At 53.6% G+C, this 20,404-nt stretch overlaps 1 protein-coding gene across 5 annotated transcripts in view; it reads left to right on the top strand.

Annotated features, from left to right (window-relative positions):
• Positions 1 to 20,404, top strand: part of SNX29 (sorting nexin 29) — a 510,437-nt gene that overhangs the window by 86,963 nt on the left and 403,070 nt on the right. The gene's annotated exons all lie outside the window — the stretch shown is intronic.

Raw genomic sequence — 20,404 nt, 5'->3', positions numbered from 1 at the left:
GGCCTAGGAGAACACTGAAGTCACTGGCTTCCAAAGTTCCATTATTTATTTACCGCTGTACTAGTACTTACCCTGTAATGTGTGTTTGTGTTTTTTAATGGGTACACTTAAGAAAACCTGAATGCCTTCACTGAAAAAGGGAACTTCGCCTGAGTACAGTGAGTGGAGAGCCTCTGTTAGTTGACGGAAATGGCAGGTAACTGAAAATAAAGACGCTGGAGAGGACCCAGTGTTGAGTCGGCCTGGATGTCCCTGCCTGGCCCAGCTTCTGTCTGAGACCCCCTCCCATTGTTGTAAGGAGAGGTGACTAAGCAGCAGCACGAGGGGTTTGGGGATATGGTAGTGCTAAACTCAGATCTTTTTCCTGGAAGAAACCAGAGGGACTGAGAAGGGACAGAATCCCTCTTGTCTGAGTCCCTGCTCCTTCACGCCTCGTCTTTCTGCCTCTGCAGGGCTCTCTCTCTGAGTGGGTTCTACCTCGTGTAGAAGGCCGAGGCTTCATTCTGGCTCTGAGGTGTGTCTGCTCCAGACAACACCGGGTTTGCCTTCCTTTCGTTTGTCTTGTAAAGAACAGCTCCTGGAGACTGCGGGCTTGAGCACCAGGCCTCGCCGCTTGTTCGGGTGCAGGCACCTTTGTGTGCCCCGGCGGGTATGCAGTGATGCGCTTCCAGGCGGGCTGCCTGCTCCCCGGGGGTGAGGCCTCTCCTTCCCAGCTGACCGCGGTCCGCTTTGTCTGCTTCCCGAGGAAGCAGCTGGCCCTGCTTGGGCATCGGCACTACGGTCATCCGTTGTCGTGCCGATGGCCAAGATGTCGGCTGTTTGTCTTCTCTTTAGTCATATGATCTTCCAGAAATGTCAGTCCACTTTTATTATTTGGTATCTTTGCCAAGTAGGGGCCTACCCAGAGTTTATGACTTGAATCTTGAGATGTGTCACCACACCCACATCTTGACCCTTGATTCTTCGTATCGATGGACTCTGTGGGGGGTGGCAGTGTGCTTCCTGGGGCAGGGGGTGGTGGCAATTTCAGCGAGCCTTCTGGACACAGCGCTGTGTCACCTGTGTGTGTTCCAGATGAGAGATCTGGATTCTTAGAAATTTTGGGTGGAAGGTGGTTTTGATGTGTGTCCCCCTCATCCTGTCTCTGCTCCTGTGACATCCCAGAGAAATAAGAAGAGCGAGCCTGTCTGGGGGTCCAGGGTGTCAGCTGGGGTGGCTGTGACAAAGTACCACAGGCCGGGCGGCCGGAGCAACAGTCTCTCTCTCTCGTAGTTCCGGAAGCTGGAGGTCCAGGTGACTTCAGTGCTGGTTCCTGGTGAGACGGCTGTCTTTGGCTTGCGGATGGCCTTTTCTGTCTGCCTCTGCATTCCTGGTGTCTCTTCCTCTGTGAGGACCCCAGCCCTTCCGAATTAGAGCCCCACCCTTAGGACCTCATTTAGCCTTAATTACCTCCTTAAAGGTCCTACCTTTACAGTCCTACAAATACAGTCCCATTGAAGGTTAGAGCTTCACGTGTGAATTTTGGCTGGGGAGGTGGAACTCATTCAGTCTTGGAGTGTCCCAAGAATGGTGTCCCAAGAGCTGTCCAACTCCAGATTGAGAATTCTATCCCAGGACGTGAAGCACATGGGCTTTGACCTGGGAGATGGTTGACTCAAAAACCCCGTGGAGCCTGGCAGAGGAGCCCCAACTCTTCTCTGTGACGCAGGGAACCTTCCCTCGCACCCTGCCAGGTGCCTTCCCTGGCTCCATTTCATCATGGGTACAGGGGTCTGCCTCAGCGCTCATCCTCGGTGCTTGGCCATGACTGACAAGTCCTCTGCCAAGCAGCCTTCCCCTCCTGGGTGCCTCTGAAGTGGCACGGGGTGTTGTCCTGGGCTTTTTGGGTGTATATTCTTGTTGTCACGAAGTGCCCACAAGAGGACGGTGAGGCCAGGCCCACATTCCTGCTCTTTCTACGAGGCCCTCTGGTACTTAAGAACACACAAAGCCTGTTCGGAAGAATTAATCACTTAGCGAAGTAGTAAAGACAGTTTGGAGCACAGCGGAACCCCTGTACCTCTGCCTCCGGGCACTTGCCATTTGGGTGGATGAGTGTGTGTCTGTGTTCGGGGTGTGCAGGGCCGTCTGGGGTGGGGGGGACTGCAGCCCGCCTGTGCTGTCCCGGCCCGGAGGGCATGCCCTGAAGCCTGGCTGCCCAGTTTCCCAGGCTTCCCCGGGGGTCTCGAGCCTCTCAGGGCCTGTTTCCATACCCAAACACCGGGATGCCCTGAGCACCCATCATTTGCTGAGAAGAGTATCTGCTTCAGAGCTGAGCGTCCGTAAATAGTGCCTATTACCAACTAATATTTGCATTCTGCTTTCTCAGCATTATTTGCTAGCATTTTTCCCTCTTCATCTCCCTGGTCATCCTGCTGAGTGTGTAATAGTCCAGTTTACTAGATGATTTTGGGGCGAGGGGGTGCACCAGCCACGTTTGTTTGTTTTTGCTGAGTCTCTTCACTCAGTGTAAGGAAAAAGGAGAATCAGCGCCAGGCTTGGAGTAAATTATTTTTTTTCTGCTCTGTGTCCCTTTGTGGTAAATTCTGTGGGGTGTGGGGCGAGTGGGCCAGAGATGAGTCCCGTATTCATGGGCTTGTTCTCAGTAGCCGTCTCGTCTTCGGAGTGACCATGTTGCCAGTAGGATGACAGCTGCCTGTTTCCTTACCCTTCACTGACCATAGTCACCAACATTTTACTTTTTTATTTTTTAAAATTTTTGAAAGATTTTATTTATTTATTTGAGAGCGTGAGCGCGAGACGAGGGAGGGGCAGAGGGAGGAACAGACTCCCCACTGAGCAGGGAGCCCGCTGCGGGGCTCGATTCCAGGACCCTGGGATCATGACCTGAGCCAAAGGCAGACGCTTCACTGACTGAGCCACCCAGGCATGCAGTTGCTAACATTTTAATGCATTTGCTACTTTAAGAGTTGGAAAAATGGCACTCGGAGGCTGGGTGGCTGTGCGCTCCCTGGAGGGACACCCCCTCTCCAGGCCTTTGTTTAACATTTGTAAACACCCCCCCCCCCCCCGCACCGCGTGGGTTGTTTGTATCCTTTGTTTTGGGGTCTCCCGTCCTCCCATTGGCTGTTCTGCCTGATGTGGAGACCAGATGGGAATGAGGCACAGAGCACTATTTGCTGCTCCTGGTGCTGGCTGCGTGGCTTGGGGCCAGGCCAAGAGGACAGGCTGACAGGACCCCTGGCCCTGTGCTAACCTTCGCTGGTGTGTCAGGCAGCAAAGAAGCCAAGAGCCTGCCCCGAGGAGTTGCCAGGACAGAGGGGAGGACACACAGCAGCGACATGAACGGACACATGAACTTCGCTTGCACACCGCGAGGGCTAGGAAGGTGGGGCACGGAGGCGGCTGTGTCAGGGGGTGTCACCAAGACAGGTCGGTCCCAGGCGGCGGGAGAGCTAAGGGTGAGGGGTGAAGGGACAGTGTAGTTCTGGCAGTGGGCAGTGCCGGTGGAAGGGTGGCTGGGCAGAGGGGAGAGCCGAGTTGTTAGATGCTGGAGAGGGCCCTCCGTTGGGTTGAGTCCCACGAGCAGTGGGAAGCCGGGGGAGGGTCTTAAGCCGGAGTGCTGGGACCGTTGCCACTTGCTCTTGCATATGGCAGGTCGTGCAGCTTGTCTGCTACCTCAAGTGTCCTCAGAAGTGTGCCCTCCAGTCCTTCCTGTAAGTCCCCGGCGGCCCTTGCTTGCTCGGTGGTTCCTGAAGGCCTCCCCTGTGCCTCACAGGCTGGGGACTCCTGAGTTGACATGGGTGTCCCCACTCCTTCAGTTGTCAGCAGTCCCCCGGCGGTGCCCTCACACCCATAATGCAGGGGTGTGCTGAGTGCTGCAGGAGAACAGGGGGAAGACCGTTCCGTGGGTGGCGACCTGGGGTCTGGCCCTGGCTCCAGGGCTTGCTGGCTAGGTTTCCCTTTCTCTTTCTTTTTTCTGCCCCCAGACTCTCTGGGCCCTATTTCCTCACGTGTAAAGTGAAGACACTTACTTCTGGAGACCTTCTGGGGGGGGGGCGGGGTCAGTTTGGAGCCCATTGAGTAGCCCCAAGGGTTCAAGCCCTAAACCTCAATTAGAGCCCAAACCCCTAGGATTGTGGAGCCTGGTCCCTAACATTTCCATCCTGGTTCTTGGCCAGTCCATCATCAGGTAGCAGATCCACTCACGAGTTCAGACCTGTCTCTGGGGCGATTCCAGTTTCCTTCAAGGAGTGCCTGGAAGAGGTTAATAATACGCTTATCTCGTCCGTTGTGTTGCCTCTTGTGACCCAAGTGTGTATTCGTGTTATCGCTCAATTGTCACAGCATCCCTGCAACGTGGGTGTGTTGGCCTTGTCGTCCAGTTGGAAGAAATAGGCCGAGGGAGGCTGCGGAAGGTCCGAGTGCCAGGATGTGGTGGAGTTGCGGTTTCCTTCCTCTCTCCCTCCTTGCTGTTTCTGGAAGCCCCCGGCTTCTGGAATGATCCGCCCTCAGAGGGAAGTATTCAGGTCTGCGGAGATGTCCCTCCTTGGAGAGGCTTCCCTCCCCTGACCACACATCGAAAGAGCTTGCCTGCACCACCCGCTCTGTTCCTCCAGATTTTCAAAACGTTCCTGACCTGAATATACTGTCCGTTTTCCATGTCCCCGCTGGGATGTGAGCTCCTTGAAGATGGGTGCCTTGCCTGCTCATTCACTGCCTGCACCCCAGTGCCTAAAATCCTGCCTGCCATGGCGTTGTGGCTCAAGAAACTGCAGTTGAGGGGGTGAAGGAATGAACCGATGTTGATTTGAGTTCTAATAAGCCTGAAAACTTTTATTTATTTTAAAAGATTTTATTTATTTGCGAGAGAGCGAGCATGTGTAAGCACAAACAGGGGGAGCGGCAGGCAGAGGGAGAAGCGGGCTCCCTGTGGGGCTCGATCCCAGGACCCTGGAATCATGACCCGAGCCGAAGGCAGATGCTTAACTGACTGGGCCACCCAGGCATCCCAAGCCTGAAAACTTTTAAAAAGTGTTGTGCAGGGGCACCTGGGTGGCTCAGTTCGTTAAGCGTCTGCTTTCAGCTCGGGTCATGATCCCAGGGTCCGGGGATCAAGCCCCGCATCGGGCTCCCTGCTCGGCGGAAAGCCTGCTACTCCCTCTCCCACTCCCCCTGCTTGTGTTCGCTCTCTTGCTTTGTCTCTCTCTGTCAAATAAATAAATAAAATCTTAAAAAAAAAAAAAGTGTTCTGCAGGAATGACCCGAAAGCCAGTACCCCAGTCACCGCTGCATCTCTGGCTTGGTATGCACTCTGTTCCCTGCCGAGGACTCTGAGTTCCGCATGGGGGCAGGGGAGTGAGAGATCTTCCACCTGCCCTGCACCAGGACCAGGGAGGCACGCTGGTGCTAGCAGAAGGAGCACTAGCTTGGGAATCAGAAAAACTTGGTGCTGACACCGGCTCTGATAGCAGTGGGTCCCTCAGTCGCTCTGTGCCTCAGTTTCCCCAACTGTAAAGTGGAGGAGGCTGCACTCCAGGATTCCTGGCACCTCTGACCATCTGTTCTGGGAAAGGGGTCATGATCCCTACATTCTCCTTTGTGATGTGAAAGAACCAAGTCGTCGCAGCCTGGAGGTTTCTCGCGTCTCGCCCGGTCGGGCTCATTGCTCTGCTGTCACAGGCAGGCCTCTTCCTTCTCTCCATGCTGGTGGTCTGCTTTGTGAACATGTTACTGTTGAGCTGACTTTGAGTGACCTTTGGCTCGGAAAGCTAGTAAGCATAAACCTACCGATGCTGACATTTGGCCCGTAACTGTTCCTACTCCAGGCCAGGTGTTGGCTGATGCAGGAGGCATGATGGTTTGGAGAGAGGCAGGGTGGGATTTGTGTGAGTGCCTGGATGCCTGTGGACTGCTTGGAAGAGACGCCGTCTTACAGAGTTGGGAAAGGTGAATTAACCCCTGTGAAAGGCAAATGCCACCTTCCGGTTTTAATTCTGAGTGGCGAGCAGCCCTTATCTACACGGTCACTGCCAAGTTTCTCTCACCGGAGCTGCTAGAAGATTAGACGTATAAATCCTTTACGCAGCCTTTATTTTTATAGTATTCTGGCATGGGTGGTGGCAGATGAATTGAGAAGGCTGCGTTTTGGGGTGGAAAGAACACTGGGGTCAGGCAGACCGTAGTGCCACTCTTCAAGAGCTCTGTGACCTTGGGCGAATGCTTTACCTTCTGTGAACTCAGTTCCCCAATCCCCGAAAGGAAATGAAGTATTACCTGCTTACAGGATTCTCGGTGAGGTATGTGCAGTGTCTAGCTTGGAGCCTAGAGTATCTTCTGTCCGGTGCTTCTCTGGAAGCCCGCAGCGAGTTTCAGAGACTGCAGAAGCCCTTGCAATCGTGTGCAAAATTGTATTTGTGTGTTTGTGCTCATACGTGGATGTTCCCTGGGGAGAATTCCTTTGCTTTCATCATTCTCCCTCAGAAGTTTCCAGACCTTTGGAAAAAGTAAGGACCATGTAGGTGCTCAGTTTGCGATAACTGCACGTAGCGTCTGCAGCTCCCCTAGTAAGTGTGGTGCTGTTTATCCTTGCCATGGCTCTTCTGTTCTGATTTCCTATCGGGTAGGCTCGCTGTCTTCTTACCCGCATCCCTCCACGGATGAGCAGTGGGAGCTTGGGCAAGTTATGTGGCCTGTCTGTGCCTCAGTATTCTCATCTGTAAAATGGGGCGAATAATAGTACTCTTCTAAAAGGGTTGTGAGAATGAAATGATTTAACACATGAAAAATACTGAAGACACTTTATGTAAATCATACCTTGGTAAGAAAAATTGGAAAAACATATTCTGGAGAGCGCCCGGCATATTGTACATGCTATTATTATTAACATTCCTGAAAGGTTACATTGCTGGCTAATCATCCCGAAGGCAGTCCCTGGGCCTTCTTGTTGAGCTGCAAATGGATAGACCTGGTTTCCTGTTTCACTGATACCCTCCCTACTGCACAGGCCCCGACAGTTCCCTTTACCTGGCTTTTACTCCTTAATTTTTCCTCCTGGTTTAGAGGAGATCAACGTGTACCCTCTTCCTGTGAAGCTGTAAGAATGGAAATGAGGGTCAGATAGGACGGTGGTTCTCAATGAGGGGTGCTTTCAACCCCTAGAGGACATTGGGCACTGTCTGGAGACATTTTTGGGGGTCACACTGGTGTGGGGATGCTGCTGGCATCTCCTGGGTAGTGGCCGTGGTGCTGCTAACATCCCACCGTGCACAGACGGCCCCACAGCAGAGAATGATCCCCAGATGTTCAGTAGTGCCGAGGGTGAGAAAGTCCACGATAGGAGAGGGAGGCAGTGGGGCTGTTTTCCAGGAACCATGTTTTGTTTTAAACCTTTTTCTTTTTTTTAACCACTTGCCTCCTGCATGCCTCAGGGAATGAAACTTAAGAGAAGAAGGAATCCCAAATGAACCCAAACGAAATGATTGATCCCAGAGAGCATTTGTTCTTGGGTGTGTCTTTGGGAGCGGCTTTGTTCCGTCACTGCGGTGAAGATGATTTAGGGGGGCTGTAGGTGCATAAGAGTAAGCACCTGTGGAATGCACCAGAGTAAATGATAGCCATATCGTCATGACAGCTGGAGAGACCTTCACATTCAGCACGTGCAGCTTTTTGGGGCTCAACTTACTGAGAATTCCTTCAGTCGATACTTATTGGTATTCATGTCAGCCGTACATTGCCTTCACTCCCTCTGTAGAAAATGAGTTTCTACTCCTGAATTGAATTCTTTGTTTGACTCTATGATCACTGGGGAGCTGCAAGTTGCAAGCAAGTGGCTCAGTCCTCCTTCCTGCACAGTGCAGGAAGGGCAGCCCCGCAGCCACCAGGGGGCGCTCCGGCTCTTTCTCTGCCTTGCTCGCCCGCGTTTCCCTCCTGCAGCTGTGGGTTGTTGCTGTCTCGAGTTTTGATGTCCAGCACTTGTGCCCTATTTTAACTGTGAGGTGGGGATGGTGATGGCAGCGGGAACAACGGTCTTTTCTAGTTGAAGAGCACTGAGCATGCACAGAACATTGTATCTGCCATGAGTTAAGTAGGGTTGTACGTTGCCAGTGGCTTTCTGAGGAGGTACAGGTGTTTGATCCTGTTTTGAAAAAGGAATATAAGCTAATTAGAAAATATTTCTCCTTTGTCATTGCTTTTCACGAGATAGAATTAATTATCCGTGGAGTTTTATTCATCATTGCAATCCTAATCATTGTTTTTTTTTCCTTTGGGGGGGGGGGGGGGGGGGGTGGGAAGTGATAGGGAGTAGAGAGAGGTAAGCCCAGATAATCAGTGTGATTGTTTCCTTTTGATTTCTCCTCACTTTTGATATTGAGCCAGGGCAGAGGGCAAGAAAAACATCCTTGGTTGTCAATAGGCTTTGCTGAGCAGATCCTTTTTTGTCCCAGCTATTATTGGAAGGGAGTCTCAGTACTAGTGAGGAGGTCTGGCTCATTGCCTGGCAACACAATTCCAAACATTCTGCAGCTTGAAGGGTGCTGTAGTAATGATTCAGAGGAGGTGGCAAGGCCCCACGGCCGGCTGATTGCTTGGCCAAGGTTTGGATGATTCGGTTTGAGGAAGGAAGGAAGGGCCCCTTGCCCCTTTGCTCCCTTGCCCCCTTAAGCACAAGGAGTGAATCTAGTTGATAACGGCCAACACAAGTCCTTGAGTTGGGCGAGTTTCTTTAAAGGGGAAACTTCTCACTGAATGTTATCTGCTAGACTTTCAGTCATTGTCTCGGTAGTTAGAATGTTCCAAATGGAAATTAGGCATGCCTCACTTCTCTGTTGATTTGTTTTTTTCAGTCCGCAAACATTTATTGAGAGTCTCTCACACGCTGGGCACTGTTCTAGGTGCCGGGGAGTCAGAGGTGAAGGAGATCCAGCTCTGCCACTCCGAACCTCTGTGCCTCAGTTTCCCCATCATGAAAGTGCAGGTTATAAGAGTACCAGCACCCTGGGTTGTTGTGAGGAGTTAACATAAAGTGCTTATGGCAGCATGTTCTTGTTCCATGGACCCTGCCCACAGGAAGTTCAGAATCTCCTGGAAGTAACCACGGTGAGAAAACCCAGAAGCAAAAGAAGAATGGTTGCATGAGGGAAAGGAAGGCAGTTGGGTCACATGGGGGTGTTGTATTCTTTGTTGCCTGTGGGCACCTGGAATGAGTCCCCCCCGGAGCGGGCAATCCTAATCAGAGTTTCGGATCGAGGGGCCTCTAGCCCAGTGCGGGGTGCTGTGCGCACTGACATGCATGGCTGTTTCTGGGCTGTTTCTAGGGATGGAGGCTGCCGTTCAGGCGGCCAGAGGAGGGGAGGGCCGAGGGGCAGGGGCGGGGGGCGGGGTTGAGGCAGCCTTGATGAGGAGGGGAGGGCACGCCAGGGAGAGGGCAGCTGTTTGCAAAGGCTTCTGAACAAGGAGTCCTCGAGCCCCACCTCCGAGCCCTGCTCAGAGGGCTGGGGGACACCCTGTGGGTCTGGAGGGCCTCTTCCTGCTGGCAGGAAGCCCTTGAAGAAGTAGTGGGGATGCTGCCGAGTCCGGGGTCCGCTCTTGCCACGTGCACTCACTCTTCACAGCAGTCCTGTAACGGGAGGGCAGCTCTTAGCCCATTTTGCAGAGAGGGGAAGTGACTGGCCCAGCCGGGGGGACTCACTGCGTGCCCTCTGTCCAGGAGGGCTGTGCTTGAGGAGCCCAGGGCATTTCCAGGAGCCTGCCTTTCCGGGCAACCTCCTATTTTCGGCTGGGGTCACTCCCCTGGAAGCTTTCCCTTGACCGTACCCGTGGGCTGCTGTGAACTCTCCGGGTCTCAGTATTGTGTCTGTGCTCCTGGTGCTTTTGAGCCAAACGTGATTTCCCCCCCACTTTTGGGATTTCCTCCTTCTAGTCTGAGGTCTCTTGTGTTCCTGCCATCCTCTTAACAATGCCGTCTCCTAATTTGTTTACAGACATTTAGGGGTAGGGGTTCGTTGACCCCTCAGCCAGGAATAAGTTTTGGTCTTGAGCCTCCTAGTGGGCTCTTGGCTGGGCCCAGCAGCGGCTTATGTAATGGTCTGTTGTAATTCCGAGCTGATTCAGAGCAGGCTCCTTGCTCAGGGGATGAAGCACCAGTCAGACTTGTTCGAGATAGCAGCTCTGTTTGAACTGTGCCACCGCAGGGCTGGGGCAGCTCAAGTTTGTAGAGCTGCGTCAGGGAGGCACTTACCGGGTTTGAATTCGGGGTGGAGGTGGCGGGTCACCGGAGCAGTGGGGCCCAGGGGACAACCCAGGCCCCGGGGGCTCATGTCCTAAAAGGGGGTGAGCACCCACCTGTGAGAGGGTCTGAGGAGTCAAGGAGAGGGGTGTTTTTGTTTCGGTTCTGGCTCCACCTCTTGCTCCTCCTCTCCTGGATCTTAAATGTTACCTTTAAAGATAACTGTTAAAATTGGTGCTTTGTATGTGAATACACCTGCATGAAGATACTAATGGGGCACAGTAAAGAGTTTGCCTTCCTTGCTCTTCCCAGCCACCTTAGCCGCCCCCCAGCCCCCGGCCTCTAATCTTGGTGGAGTTCAGCCTCTGGAAGGTCACAGCTGCCGGACTGGACGGACAGGGCTGGTGGAGCGTCTTCTCCTCACCCTCTGATAGGGTGTCCAGTTGCTTTTCAGCAGCACCAAGCTGCCTCAGGCCCCTGCACCCTGAGCGTTCAGGTGCTCAGGATACTGTCTCTGCTGGACCTTCTGCTTGGAGCTCCCCTCCCCCCCCATGTCGCCCCTCATGGCCTAGAGAGCACTTGTTCATCTTTAGGACTCAGTGTCACCAGACAGAGAGATGCAGATCAAAATGGTAGTCTTGTTATCAATAGAGCTGCCTGGAAAATCGCTTTAAAGCTGTGGGCTGGTGGACTTGCAAAAATGTCAACCCTGAGTTCACTGGTCAGGTGGAGACCCCACAGGACCAGGTCCTGAGCATACCCCATGGGTGGGTGAGCAGCTGGTGGGCCCTGAGAGAGGGAACCCACAAGGGACTAGGCTGGACATGCTCAGTGCCTCCTGCCAGGCTCCTAAGCGGGACAAGGCTCCTGTTCCTCGGGGGAGCAGTGTGTGAGGGGCAGGGAAATGGGGGCGGGAAGTTGGGGACACCTCTTCCCCGTGGAGATGGACAGTGAGAGACTTGGCATCTCTCCATCACAGAGCCCTTCCCTTGAGAAGAGACTTTGAATTCAGGCTGTTTTTAGGTATATGGTTGTGGGTGGGTGACTTTCCCGAGGCTCTGTTTCCTCTTCTGCAAAATGGGATCAGTAATCTCTGCCTCACAGATTTGCTGGCAACCTTGGATAAAATAGAGCCTGTAAGAATGGTGCCCGAACCTCCTGGGTGACTGGCTGAGCGTCCAATCCACGACTCCTCTCCCTGGGAGCCGGGCTGTGTTTCTTTGTGCCGCCCTTTTCCCTGGTCCTTCTCAGAAGGCACAGCTGCTGTTCTCCTGGAAGCCAGAAAATGGAAGCAGCCATAGAAATGGGGCACATATGTAGCAGGGAGGTTCAGTTCTGCTCCTGGGGCTCATGCTGGTGCACGTGTGCTGGGGGTTTGTGGGGGGCGGAGTACGGTAGGAGTGGGGAGAGTGCCATGGCCCAGGTGGGTGTTGATCTCTCCTGCTGAGTTTTCTGATTTATTTAGCCCCAAATTCAGAGCTTAGGGGAAATAAGGAGGCCTCAGGGAACAGGAACAGAAACAGACGTAGCCCATCTCGGGGTGGGCTGTCCCTTGCCTCTGGGTTCTTTCGTAGCCTTCTGCTGGTCCTGCCAGCCGCGGTGCTCTGATTCTCTCAGACTTGCACTGGGGCTGGGGAGAATCGCACCAGCATCCATGCACTTTTGATTCAGGGAGCGCTTATGAGTTGGGCTTTTCTGAGGGAGCAAGCAGGATGCCCATATGTGCCTGAGCCTCCAGGACGTGGTACAGACGTCCTGCAATCCAGCGCTGTGACCTACGACCCTTGCACCTGGCCGGTTCTGACGGGGGCTTGGAGCAGAGGAGCCTGGACACCAACTGTTACGGACAGTGGAGGCTGGACTGCTGGGACTCACGTGAATAAGGATGGACGCGGTGTGTTCTGTGCCCCAGGCTCTGCTCTACGCAGGTTATGGTTCTCCCCCCGCCCCTTCCCATCCTCGGCGGCTCTGCCCTGCAACCCACGAGGCTGGTGTATCATTATCCCTGTCTTACTGACGAGCAAGAGCTGGGTCTTGGTGATGAAGGGGCTCGCCTCCCCTCACACGGTAGTGAGTCCCTGACTGGAGCGCCAGCGACCTTGTGGGCCTGGTTCCCAAGCTTGGTGACCTGCTGCCTCTGGCTGTTCACTTATTCAGGCCTTCATTCAACAAACGCCAGGGGCCTCCTGTGTGCCAGGAGCCGCTCTGGGCTCCGGGGCAGGTTCCCTCGGTCTCAGCTCTGCTCACATCTGGGTTGGGTCATTCCCTGCGGTGGGGGCTGTGCTGGGCGCTGTCGGAGGCTTAGCAGCAGCCCTGGCCTCCCCCACTCGAGGGCCAGAAGTGTCTCCAGATGTGTCTCCATCTTGCCAGATGTTCTGTGGGGTGGGCACACACCCCCCCCACCTTAGGTGAAAACCACTGCTCAAGGGGGGTAGCAGGAAACAGGGAGCTTACCTTTTACTGGAGAATTTCAGAGACCACAAACTAGTAAATCTGTTAGGGGAGGCTGTGTCCTCGGAAGGAAAACGAAGCAGAACACGAGCACAGATGGAGAGTGGCCGAGGGGCTCTGTGGCCTCCTGTCTGTGAAGGCCCTTCTGGTGAGGGGCTTTTGGAGGAGAGGCCTGAGGCAGTGAGGAAGGGAGCTTAGTGGAGGGAGAGTTTCCAGCAGAGGGCACAGCCACTGCAGAGGGCTTGGGGGTGGGAGGGTGCTGCGTGTGGCTTAGGCAGAATGAGCCAGGGGCAGCGGGAGAGTGGGGCGGGGGTGGGGTGGGGTGGGGTTAGCCGTCACTCTGCATGGATGGGGACTGCAGAGCAGAGGAGGGCCACACTGGCCACTGGGTGGAGAGTGGATGGTGGGAGGACGGGGGGCAAAGGAGAACAGCTTTTTGGGGTCCAGGCAGCAGAGCCAACCACTGGAGGAGGCTTTGGGGCTCTCTGCTTAAGAGGATGACCTGTGGGCTCTTTGGAAAGAAATTCAGACGACCGATGTCCCTTCTGCCCTAGGTTGAAAGCCCCGGCCCACCTCTACCCACATCTAGTCCCGTCTGTCCCAGGACTTCATCTTTGAGCTGTTCCTTCGGCAGCTCAGGCCTCTTCTTTGACCCCATTTCCTGAATCAGCATCTATAGGAAAGATCAGTTAGCTTCCTGCTAGGAAGGGCAGGGATTGTGTTTCCTGATCTGAGCACCTTATTGGCCTGAAGGAAGCCACCTTTTCTGGTCTTCATCCTCAAGGCCCCTGTTGCTTTTTCTCTTCCAAATCCAGTTGCCCTAGGGTAGTTCTCTGCTGCACGTTGCCTTCTGAGCCTTCAGTTCCCCTCGTGTTGTGTTCCTCCCTCTAACCACCAGTTTATTGACCCCCTAATTAATTTTCATCATTTTATATTGGCAGCTTTGGTTAGTCACAGCTGCCCTTTGATAATAATGAAAAAGGAAAGTGCCTTAACATGTCCTTGATTCCATTTATCATCTCTCCATGGCGTTCTTGTGATCATTAATTTATTCACTTATCCCCAGAGGCCTGTGTGATTGGGGGCCCTTCTGAAATTCACAGATAAAAAGATGAACTACACTTGAAAAAAACCAGTGACCTTTTCTCACTTCATTTTCCTGGAATTGGAAACCCACATCTAAGACTGTTGTTCAGAATGAGGCCACAGAAAATCAGAATGTGTCTCCTCGAACTGTGCCTATGACTTGGTCCCAGACCTTCTGATAGTTAGGTGCCCTGTTTGAAAAATCAAGGTGTGGTTCGGTGCTTGTGGGCATCTGGATGCCAGGAGAATCTTTTCAAGGGAAACCAGATGCCAAGATCACCCTGGCTAGAGTTCTTTGGGGCCAGTTCTTTCTAAAATGTTCTCACCACCCACATTTACGTGGTGGCGTGGCTTCATCCAGAATGGCTCCAGGATTAGCTTTGGGTTGAGGCCATCACTGTCAGGCGCTGCAGTTGAAATGTTCTTCATTGCACACAGAATAGTTGACTCACTGATCACCACGAATACTGGAAATCTGGTGCATTTTCCTGTGCCAGTCTTTGTTAAAAATAGTTGCTGACCCTGGTCTTTATTGCTGTATACTGTATTCGGAGCATCCCCGGCCTTCCAGAGATAGGTCCAAATGGCACAGTGTGACGAGGAAAAGAAACTGGGAAGAATGCCAGACAATTCGCCTTCTGCTGCATCCGGGTGTCTGCCAGGAATGTCGGCGTGGCCCGACCTCTGCAGGTGGGATGAGCTGGCTCTGAACTCGGACCCACTTGCATCCAGTCAACGCTTCTTTGCCACTTCCCTGGCTGATCACTGCAGGAGGGAGGTTGAGGCTGGCTTTGGGGGTTTTGGGGAAGTCAGCCTCGCTCCCCAGAGTGTTGGGAACAACATAACATCAGGTTTTCCCCAGTTAAGGCCATGGTTAACTCAAGTACAAAGCTGGACTGCTCTAAGAATTTGATTTGAAAACAGCATATCTTTAATGAAGTTTGACTCTTCAGTCTATGTTAGAATTTTTTCTCTTCTGAGTAGCACTGATAACTTAGAGCAGCAGATTTCTTTTTTTCCAGGTAATATGTGAGCCATGGAAAACTCAAAAACCGGTGACACGGGCTGTCTGTGTGGGGATTCCTGTCCCTTCCCCCCTCTCCCCTGAAGCCTGCAGATTCATCACTATGGTCCCGTCACACAGATGAGTCACCGTCCCTGAAGTGGAGAGAGCGCTGTGGAGAGGAGAGTTTCGCAGAGTTCTCTGTGTGGATATTAAGTTCAGGTGATTGAATTGAGAAGTTAGGGCCAAGGGACCCCAACCATATTTAATAGAGAGCTCCACAGTGGGTGTGCTGCTTGGTCCAGCTTGGGAGGAGAGGAGGAGCAATTGCTTTCCAGAGGCAGCCCTCCACCATCCATCCTAAGATGGCTCCTCTCGAGGGACAGGGACTACGTCTGCATCTAAATCACACTGGGGAGGAGGGAGGGACACTGAAGCAAGTTTGTCACAGCTTAAGACGCAGTGCTTTCACCAGGGACCCGAGAAGTTTGGCTGCTGTACATTTCCTTTGCTCATTCCCAGCTCTTGTGGGCTGTGGGATGGCACTGAAAAGCCACCTTGCTAATGCGTTGGTTGCTTCCTCAAGAAACGCATATGGTAGTATACTAGACAGGAAGTCACTCTGACTACTGTAACAGACCCGCAGTAACCCCGGTTAGACCAAGATGGAATTTTGTCTCTTCCCACCTAACAGCTTGGGACCTGGTTCCCCCTTTATGTGGCTGGCCTGTCATCTCTCACGCATTCCCCTTGTCCACATGCCCGTGACATTCACCTTTCTGCCAGGGAGGAGGCATGGCCCCACACTCCCAGCGTGCTTTCCTGCTCACCGCACTTGGGCTAGCATGAATCCATGGCCATATCTAACTGAAAGAGAAGGTGGTTCAGGTTTTCATTCTGAGCGGTCATGTGGCCAGCTACAGAAGAGGAAAAGGGGATTTGGGACAGCTGGTGCCCGCTCCAGGTGGAAGATCACACGGTCAATCTGACCACGGAACTTTGTGGGGTTTTTTCCTTTGGCATTAAAAAACTTTGTTTTGAAAGAATTTAAACCTCACAAGAAATGGTAAAAAAAAATATAGGTGATTTCCATGTACCCTCCCCCGCAGTGTCCCCCAGTGGTATCATCTTACAGAACCAGAGTATGTTGTCAAAACCAGAGAACTGATGTTGCTACAACCTTATCTGATTTCACCCATTTTTATAGGAGCTGGTATGTGTGTGTGTAGCAGTGACAAATGTTACCACCTATGTAGGTTTGTGTAGCTCCCATGAAGGTGGTGCTTACCCTTCAAAGGTTGCCCACCCTCCAAGATCAAGTCCAGGATGCTGCAGGAGCCATGGGTCCCTGCCCAGGCCTGAGCTTTATCCCCTGCCATTCCTTGATCTTGGAATGTAAACAGCTGGGGATTTGCTTGTTTACTGCGTGGTTCCTTCACTTTCTGCCCCCACTTATGCCCGTAGGTTTCAAACTGGCCGTACAGAGGGGTTTCATTTGGGCTGCACAGTGTTGAAAATATCTTTTTAATTAGTCACCAACATTTAATCATAGGGCGATTTTCATGTTAAAAAGAAAACCAACAACAAACCAAACAACCCCAGTGGGAAAATCAGAACATCTCATGACCTTGAGGCAATTTTGCATAGCATTCAGCTGTAGCCTAATCGTGGCTGCTGGCTGCCTGTTAGCGGTCCCTCCTAGTCCCACCTGCCGGCTCGGCTCCGCTCACGCGCGCTGCCTGCCTGGCCCGTCCACCCCGAAGGTGCAGGTCCGATTGCTAACAGAAGCAGTTTTCTCTCTTACAGGGGGCCTTATCCAATTTTGGGGGGGGGCCGGGCACTCTCGGGCGGAGAAGCCCAGCACCCCAAGACTCTATCTATAGGAGGTTCCTGTAAGATGAACATTCTTACCGGGCCCAACATTTAACCTCTTCAGCTTCTAATTTCTTCATTTCTAAAACGGGAGTGATCTCACCTGTTTGGTTTCTTCAGTGAATGTAGAGTTTCAGGTGCTTTGAGAACGATGAAACTCATTTCCAGAAAGCTGGAGTTGGCAGTGAGTGCTGAGCTGGGTGGGAGGTTTCTCAGAGCTGCAGCTTGTGTGTCTCCCACTGCAGCTGGTCTCGGATGGCCCTCTTCCCCTGTCCCTGCTTGGGGGTGACCCCCCAGCAGTTCCGACGGCAGGTGGGAGGTGGCCGTGTTCCTGGCCACTTGTGCTCAGCTGGTCCCGGCCCTCATGGGGTCCAGCAGCCAGCACCCCCATGTCTCTCTTGCTGCCCATCTTGGTGTCTGAGCATTAGTCTCAGTAAAGACTAATTTTGGAGCTTGGCACAGATTTCTCCAGACGAGTGGGCTTGGCACAGATGCCCACACCATAGGCCGTGAGTAACACAAAGACAGTCTTCAGTGCCAGTGCCTGCTGCCGAGCCCAGCGACCAGGACAGGACCCCGTGTGAGGGGTTGGGTTGCTTGACACACCCCTGGTTTCCAGAAGGTTTAGGAGCTAGGCTCCCGGCATGCCTATGGCCCAGGCTTTTACAAATGTGCAGCCGGAGCTGAGCACCGGTGCTTCCCAGGGGGCCCTGGTGTCTGGAGGCCGTGGCTCTGCTGTCAGGCAGGCCCGTCAGCCACCTCTCTAAGGTCTGCGGCTCCAGCCCTTTTAAGACAGTCTGGTGGCCCAGGAAGCAGACGATTAGCATCAGCTGGTGTTTCCTCTAGGGGCCCAGGGGTTTAGTAAAATGGGACGTGCACAAGGACTCCTAGAAAGACAGACCACCCACCCTTATCCTGTTTACGACATGGTGGTTTCTCTGGGCAGATGGGACACGGGCACGTCCAGACCTTCCTGCCGTGGCTCACTTCCCCCTCTGAGCCCTGCAGGGCCTTTTTCTGCACTTGGGGCAAAATCCAGATTCCTGTTGGGGCCTATAAAACCCTGCTCTTTTGTCCCATGTTCTGTGCCTGTCGCTCTCCAGCCGGTTCCTCATCCCTGCTGAGTGCGTGCTTGCTTCGGTGGGGGGGGCGGTTGGGGGGCTTGACTTGGCCCTTCTTTCTGCCTGGATGCCCCCCCCACCCCCTGCCATCACCTTTCAGTTACCACCTTGCTTCCCCCTCAGACTCTCCTGCCCGCTCTCTCCTTCCAGAATATTTCTCCGTCCTGTTCTTTCCCTCCCCAGCCTCTGTTTGTGGCGATTTCCCTCTGGGCCTGTTTAGTGTCTGCTCCCCCACAGGTCTGAAGCTCTGTGAGGGGGACCCTGCCCCACTCCGGCTAGTGTCGTGGGTGGCACATAGTGGGGGCTTGGGAATGACTGGTGAATGAATGAATAACCTCGGGAGGGGCGGGCGCCGGACCAGGTATGGGGTGTTGTGAGCTGCCCAGTGAGAGAACTTGGGGCCATCTGGTCCCCGAGGAGCTGCCATTCCTGGAGCAGGTGGTTGTGAGCTTGTTCTAGCTTGTTCTTGCAGGAGGGGCAGGGCCAGGGCCAGGAGGTAGAGGCAGTGAATGCAGGGATCTCTTCTACTTGGCTCTCCTCTCCTCCCATGGTTCTAGGAACTGTTGGCAGGTGTTTGGAAAAGCCTGGATTTGGGCTCAGGGTGCAGCTCAGTTCTGTGTGATGCTCATCATGCGACCTCGGGCCAGCCCCAGGTCCTGGGTGTGTGCGTGGGGGGGGGGCAGCCCCGCCCAGGGTGCTGTTCAGCTGGGGTTAGTGAGCCAGCAGCTTCGTGCCCTGGGGTCGCTCGTAACACCTGTTCCCTTCCTCATGCATTAAGTCAGGAGGACGCTGGGCTTCCGGTCTGCAGTCGGAGTGCTCCGTTGGTTTCTGTGGTGTGCTCTCCTCTCTCCTGTGGGTTTCTTTGGTGGCAATGTGGTGTCTGACTGCAGGAATCACCATGAGTAACGGATGGGCTCAGCATTTGTAACGCCCAGACTGTAGGTTCACACAGAAGGGAGCTGTGGTCGGAGGGTGTCTTTCAGCCCCTAGAGGAAATAGATGATGGAGGCGGTGGTCCTCACGTTCTCTCCCTGAGGGCCTCTGGGAAGGGGGTCCCAGACCTGGCTGCACCATCTGAGAGTAGGTGGGCCTTCTTTGGCTTCTTAGGTCTCGGGTGATGGGGTTTTGGAATATAGGTGAGGTTCGGTGGGGTGAGGTCCAGAGCCAACGACCAAGAAAGAATTCTTGAGATGTCTTTGGAGCGCAGTGGTGGTTTATTCAAGCCCGGGGACAGGACCATGGGCAGAAAGAGCTGCTGCCCCGGGGATGTGAGGGGTGGCTGATTATATACTCAGGAGTTGGGGGCAGTTAGGAAAAGGGAGTTTTTTTTTTTTTTTTTCCCCAAGATCTTATTTATTTTATAGAGCAAGAGAGGGAACACAAGCAGGGGGAGTGGGAGAGGGAGAAACAGGCTTCCCTATGAGGGCGGTGGGGCTCTATCCCAGGACCCTACCTGAGCCGAAGGTAGCTGCTAGGACTGAGCCACCCAGGCGCCAGGGAAAAGGGAGGTTTCAAAAGAAGTTTCGCATGTTAAAGAGGACCAACCTACAAGATACCAGAGGTCTTGCCATTGTCAAATTGAGGTTGTTTTCCCTCTAGCAAGGTATTAAGATAGTTGGGAGGTCCCTGGAAGAATGTCACACATGTCCCACCCAAGAGTGGGGGGTTGGGGAGGTTGCAGGGTGTCAGTTTATGCTTTGTCCTCTGCTTGCCTTCTGCTCCCTCATCATGGGGACAGGGATTCAGCATGAAAGAAGGCAGAGGTTCAGGAGGGCTGCATTTTACCTTAGGTGCAAAAATCCCCTACTCAGTCTGGGGGACAGTTTCTGCCCTGAGGAGTCCGTCCCCCCCCCCCCCCCCCCCCCCTGCTCTTTGTAGTGCTTTTTTTCTTGCTCTTCCCTGCTCCTGCCAGGGAGGAAGCCCAAAGAAACTTGGTTGCCCCAAGGGCATGTGGTGGTCTCTCCTCTCACTTCCTTTAGAGGATTTGATGGGGGGTGATTCTGCTCCAGGGCAGAATGGGGGGCCTGAATAGGTAGGGGGGTTTCGCTTTCCAGCTTCTGCCTCCTGGTGTTTTCCAGTAATCCCCTTTAATCCCCATAATGGCATAATGCCTGTGGGGGGGCTGGGGTGGGGAGAAACTGCCCTCACCATTTTACAGGTGAGGAAATGGGTTGAGAGGTTAAAACCCTCGCCTGAGGTAAAACCCCATGGCGGATCTAAGCTCTTCTGACCCTCAACCTGGAGGTGGGTTGGTTGGTTGGTTTTTGACTGTGTTGCGCTATCTCCCAGGGACATCAGTCCTTATTGAGAACCTATTACGTGTGAGTAATTGTCCCATCCTACCAAGTACTTCATTTCCCTTAGTCCCCAAGGCCAACCTGCGGCCATTGTTCCAGACTGTGACTGGAAGGCCCCGAGAGCAGCACTAACTCAGTTCTGAGCGGGATGGGGCTCCAGGTGGGGCTGATCCCAGAGAGGGCTTGTTGAGCTCCAGGTGGGCCTGCAGGTAGGCGTGTCCTCAGCACTTGTGCGCCCCTGTCACCTCACCTGTGTAAGCAAGCTTATTTCCTTCCTGGAACAGGAGGTCGGGAGGTCAGTGGTTGCTGGCAAGGTTCAGACACTTAGTGCCACCATGGATTCCAG

This window comes from Callorhinus ursinus, unplaced genomic scaffold (assembly GCF_003265705.2).
Source record: "Callorhinus ursinus isolate GAN/ISIS: 27379988/994484 unplaced genomic scaffold, GSC_fseal_2.0 scaffold13, whole genome shotgun sequence".
Lineage (NCBI taxonomy): Eukaryota > Metazoa > Chordata > Mammalia > Carnivora > Otariidae > Callorhinus > Callorhinus ursinus.
The sequence above is the reverse complement of the archived record's forward strand: the minus strand, read 5'-3'. Positions and strand labels throughout refer to the sequence as shown.